Source organism: Ambystoma mexicanum, chromosome 10, assembly GCF_040938575.1.
Source record: "Ambystoma mexicanum isolate Mex_15411 chromosome 10, UKY_AmexF1_1, whole genome shotgun sequence".
In the NCBI taxonomy this organism is placed as follows: Eukaryota; Metazoa; Chordata; class Amphibia; order Caudata; family Ambystomatidae; genus Ambystoma; species Ambystoma mexicanum.
Window position 1 is genome coordinate 624470208 of NC_090932.1, and position 6000 is coordinate 624476207.

Below are 6000 nucleotides of genomic sequence, written 5' to 3' on the forward strand. Positions count from 1 at the left end.
CAGTGAGCAAGGAGTCCGTGTCTAGATAACCCTAGTAAACCTCGGGTGACCAAAACCCTAAGTTTCAGAGGCATAGCTCCACCTCACTGATGAGGCCCGACTAGCCTGAAACACGTGTCTGGGGTTGCTGTTGGTATTCTTGTTCAAAGGAGGATTGCCTAGCATTTCGGTGATGGACTGCTCAAGTGGGCGGGACAAAGACTGATATGCAAATGGACAGTCCGTCTTTGTGAAAGGTACAGTGAGCTAAAACATGTGGCTTTGGACTCTGAGTGGGTACATGCCCACAGAACAGGTTATCATGCCTTGTTCTTTCTTGCAGAGAGGCACCCTGACCTCTTTTAAAATGCTAGACAGTATTCACATCTTACATAGTGTGCTACGCTACACACGCTGCCATATTTCCTCACACTTCAGCATTGTATCTGTGAGAGGACATGAAAACTGCAGGCACAGGGACCCTGTAAACATTGAGGATGACACACCATGTGCACTGCTACATTACCTCCAGCTCCAATTTGGAAATGCTGAGGGGAAAGGAAAACTGCAGACGCAAGGTCCCTTCAGCCATTTTGGCCATCACACCACACATGGCGCCACATTTCCTCATGCTCCACCACCCAATGACACTTGCGGTTTGAAGCCCGAAACAAAGAGCAGAGCAGTTTGCAGCAGGCAATGTTGGACCTGATTCTTTTCCTGAGCAAACTAGACATTTTTGATACAAGTACGTGCTTTTTTGTCAGTTGTGTGGGTGAGGGAGTCAGACTAAGGGGGCCTTCGAAGTCAGTTGGACATCCCCTGCTACGGCATGGATACAGTTTTAATTCCACTTGGAAATTGTTTTTTATTGGCTAAAAGGAAAGCTGCTGGCATTTTGCAGAGGGTCATGCAGTCATACTGGATCCATTAGAAATGACCAATGATAAAAGTGTGGTATAATAAATAAGGAGTCAGCCAGCTGTAGTTGTCAACTTTATTTGTCAAGGAAATAACTTTGAAAAAACTGGGATCAGGATTCCTTAAATGTCCATAAGCAAGGAAGTTTATATGGTGCTGGACAACGGTGTTCTGGGTTGCCCTCAGGCACAGGGGCAGTCTTGGGTCTCCGGTAAGGAGGAACAGCCGGAGCTCGACCTTCTCCGGTGCTCTGGTGCCTTCAGGATCCTTTCGCCGCACCTTTCACAGGCTCTTTCATGCTCCCGCTCGAACTTTCGCGAGACTATGCGGTTGTGTAATCTCGCAAAGTCCCTAGACACCTCCCTTTGATAACCAAGTAGAGTTTATTACATTACAAAGGCCCTCATTACAAGGCAGGCGGTGGACCATGGTGCTATTAGCACCATGGTCCATGCCGGATTCCGCCATGGTGGATGTCGGAATTACCGCCCCATTCCAAGGTGAGTGGGGCGGTAATTCCCCATTTGCCCTTCCCATTTTTGCCCCATAGGGCATAATGGGGATGGGGAAGGCGCTAATTACGGCACCGTAAATTACGGTGCCGTAATTAGCACCAAGGTCGCTTAGCACCTTGGACTTTAACGCCTGCAAAAAGCAGGCATTAAAGGGTGAATCAGGCGTTAAGGGTTTAACGGCGCCGGCGCTCTTTACGGCGCCGTTAACCCCTTAACGCCTGACTTGTAATGAGGGCCAAAGTCATCATTCTTCACCGGTCTTCTGTGCTCTCTTCCGGGATGATCTTCCTTCCTACGACCAGCGTTCTGTGCTTGGCTCACTTCATGAGATGTTTCTGATGCCTCTCTTTCTATCTCTCCGGGATTTCTCTGGCAGATGTTGCTAGTTCTCGCTCTCTAGTGGCATTTCTGTCAGTGCTTCCAAACAGGGTGCTTTCCTCTTGGGTCCTTTCCATTCTGTGATGCTTCTCAAACATGCTCTATGTTCCATGTGCACCCATCTTCTTTGCAAATGTGATTCGTCCCTCTTTGGGTGACTTTTATGGGTTGACTGAACTTTGAACCTGTCGTTTGGTCTTTACACAGTAGGCGTATTTTGATCCAGTCGCCTTTTTTGACTTCACAACTTTGGGTCGTTCTTCTCTGATCGCTCCATCTCTTCATGCGTGCTTTGCTGTTTTCCAACCTCCACACTACTTCTGCCATGTCTACTTCTTCATCTTCTTTAACTCTGGCCAACCACGGTAGTACCAGTGTGGATGCTGCTCTCCTCCGTCTCAGCATTTGAAACAGCAAAACTTGGGTGATGCCATTGGGGGTTCATCTGTAGGCCACGAAGGCCTCCTTGACTGTTTTGAGAGGATCCATACCAGAAGCTGTTACCAACTGGATGGCCCCTTTCATGAACCTATTTGCCCTCCCCACTACACTATTAGCCTGGGGATGGTACAGCCCAGGTTTTCTCTGCTTTATTTTATGATTGTGCAGGAATTACTCAATTTCCTGTAAAACTAGTTGTACTCCATTGTCTGTGACTAAGTCTTTGGGGAGGCCTTCCCTCTGAAAAATGGATGTGAGGACTTCTATGGCGGTGGCTGTAGAAATGTTGGGGACCAACTCTGCTTCTACCCATTTTGACAGGTAGTCTACCATCACTAGACCATAACGCTGCTCTGGAACCATTGCCTCCAATAGTCCTATGAAGTCCAACCCCACTTTGCGCCACACCGTTTCCGGGATCTCTGTGGGAATCATCGGGGCTTGTCTGGTCTTTGAGCGTTTGAGTGATGCCACAAGTGTCTCAATATTGACAGTCATGGAGCATATTTCCTGCTCCATGGCAGGCCACCAGTACACCTCTCTTGCGCGTCGCTGTGTCATGGTGTTTCCTAAATGTCCTGAGTGGGCCCTCCACAGGATGACTTCTCATTCCCAATGGTGTTAATACTTGGTCCCCCTTGATGAGCAATCCTTCCACCTCTGCGATTTCTTCGACACTTTCCAATACGGCCACATGCCTTCCGGTATGGCCCTTTCATCTGGCCATCCGCTCCTGACCACTCTCTAAGTCTCACCATGGGGGGGTCTCTACCATCCTCCTCATTCCAGTGCCCATCACTGAAGTCCAGAAATTCCAGACCCCTTAGGTCTTGAATGCATGCCACTATGCATTCATCTTACAGAAATGTGGTGGCTATCTCTTTGTTTCCCGGTAACCTTGATATGCAGTCCGCCTGAGCATTTCTCCAACCGGCTTTGTGGGTTATTTCAAATGTGTATTCTTGGAGTTTGGCCACATTGTGTGCCAACCGGGGTGTTGATGGCTTTGTCTCCCCTGGACAAGGCATATGAATGAGGGGCTTATGGTCGGTGACCAGTTTGAACTTAGTGCCCCATACGTAAGTCCTAAAGTGCTTAACAGCCCATGTGCAGGCTAACATCTCTTTCTCCACTATGGAGTAATCCTTCTCAGACACGGACAGGACTTTAGAGGCGAATGCCACTACATGTTCAGTATCACCTTTCTTCTGTGTCAGTATGGCACCTTACCCATCATCACCACGGACGCACTGGCGTCCGTGGTGATGACTGTGTTCTGTGCTGGTTTGAATGGCTGTAGGCACAGTGCTTCCACTATCCGTCCCTTTATGTTCTCTACAGCCTCCTTCTGGACCTCCAACCAAGTGAACCAAGTGAAGTGTGCTTTTTTTTGTAGAATTCTCAGTGGCGTCATGATTTCCAAAAAATTGGGGATGAACTTGGCGTTATATTCTGCAAGTCCTAGAAACAACCTCACTTCCTCCTTGTTGGTTGGCTCCGGAGCCTTGACAATGCCTTGACAATGGCTTGCACCAGGTTTTGTTTGGGGCTTATACTCTGGGAGAAAATCTTGCACCCCAGATATTCAACCTCTTTTGACCTCAGGATGCACTTTTCGTATCTCAATTTGACTCTAATATCCTGTAGTTTGGTGAGGACCTTTTGGAGGGTGACATCATGTGTGTGTTCATCTGCGGCATAGACCAGTATATCGTCCTGGAAGTAGGACACGTTTCGTATGTCGTGTAGTAGTATGTCCATCGTGCGCTGAAAGGTCAGGGCTGCGGGTGACAAGCCAAAGGGCATCTTTGTGAACGGGTACGTGCCAAACAGGGTGATAAACGCTGTGAGTGGTTTGGGTTCTTTGTGAAGATGAATCTGATATGCATTCGTCATATCCAGCTTGGAAAACAATCTGGCTTCCTTTATCATGAGGATGAGTTCATTTATGCTGGGGAGGGGGTAGCTATCTGAAATGACCTCCAAGGTGAGGATGCACAGGTCTATGCAAACCCTCAAATCTTGAGTGTTTTGCTTCTTGATGAGGACAATGGGGCTCAGCCATTCAGAGGCTTCCACCTCCTCAATGGTGCCCTCCATAACAATTTTGTTGAGCTTGGTTCCAAGCAGAGGCGTTGATAGTGGGGGGGCTGAAGGGGTTTAGCCCAGAGTCTTTTGGTGGTAGCCCCAGATAGAAGCTCAGTAGCTACAACCAAAAGGCTAACTAGCCCAGAGTTTTGACAGTCCCGACATTAGTGTAGCCCCAGATCTTTTCCAGACCTAGCAACACCCCTGGTTCCAAGTATGTCCCTGGCAGTCGCTGGCACCGGCCGTACATTATGCTTAGCAGGGACTGAATTTTATTTTAGCATTATCTTGTGCACAAAGTTCTTTATTTTCCCTGGCCTTTCTGAAAACAGTTTGGGAAAGTCTTCTTTCATTACTGGCACTCCTCCTGGGTTGACTGTTAATACTTGATCTTCAATGCTGGGAACTCATTTGATCGTAAGCTTGGCTTGGTCGTCCCACCCTAGGACTGCTCGGCCTTCATGTGTGAAGTATACTCTCTTGGTGGTCTCTCTTCCCTTGAATTCCACTGTTCCATTGATATACCCTAGTAGGTCTACTGACGAACTTCCGAATATGGTGGGTTTTGTGGCGTGTGCTGAGGACTTCAACCGTTTCAGTGCCCATCATTTCTTTGTAGGTGCGTAGAGGCAGTATGGTCAGATCAGAGCTTGAATCGGCCATGACTCTCGTCTCCATGCCGTTCACTCTGATTGCGCAGTGGGGCTTTTCCCTCCTGGCTCGTGAGCTGTTAACCATTAACACTGTGGCTCTCCCTTCTTCAGAAGAGTATTCCCCTTCAACATTGTGCTCAGCATTAACGTTAGTAAACCTTCTTATTTTGCCACCTGCATACTGGGTGAAAAGTCTCCGATTTTCTTGCACACATAGCATTCCTTGTCTCTTGCTGGACATTCCCTGTCATTGGTTAAGTGTTTGGTGCTGGTGCATCTGTGACACTTTAGTGGTTCCTTCCGTCCCCACTTCCCTTCTCTTGCGTCAGTCTCTTGTTTCTCCTTCTTGTTCCTAAAGGCGATCGCCTTGACCTCTGCTGGGCCAGAGCTTCCTGTATATTCCTTCTGTCGCCCTGCGGGTTCTTTCATGGCCCTCGCAATCTAGAGGGCCTTTTCCAGATTTAGTTCCTTCTCCAAAATAAATTTATCCTGCACTTTTCTGGTGTTGGTGTGGACTGTTAACATGTCACAGATAAATCCCTCTGAAATGATTGCCAAAGTTACACAGCGCGGCTAGTTCACGCAGCTTGGTAATGTCATCTACGGGTTCTGACACCTCTTGCTTGCGACTATAGAAACAATAAACAGTGACTCGTGTATGGGTCAGATTTGGTAGTAGCGGCCAACATACCAAAACATCCTGGTTACTCCTGGGGTGCAACAAAGCTGTGTCCTGGACCCTATTTTATTTATTCTAGACATTAACATCCTTGATTTAGTGTTAGAAAGTGCAATTCCAGATTTACTAAGAATGTAGGGTCAGAAAACACCTTTACATTGGTTTCCACTCTATGCCGTGGTAAAGCTATTGCAACGCTTGGATGAGTTTTGTGACGATTACAGCCTCGTGACAAACACAAATTATTCAAGATTGATGGAGGTTGGTCAGCAATGCTTCCATAACTTGAAGTTCATGATAAATGATAGGCCAATGGGACTATCCCAAATTTACAATGGTCAATTTA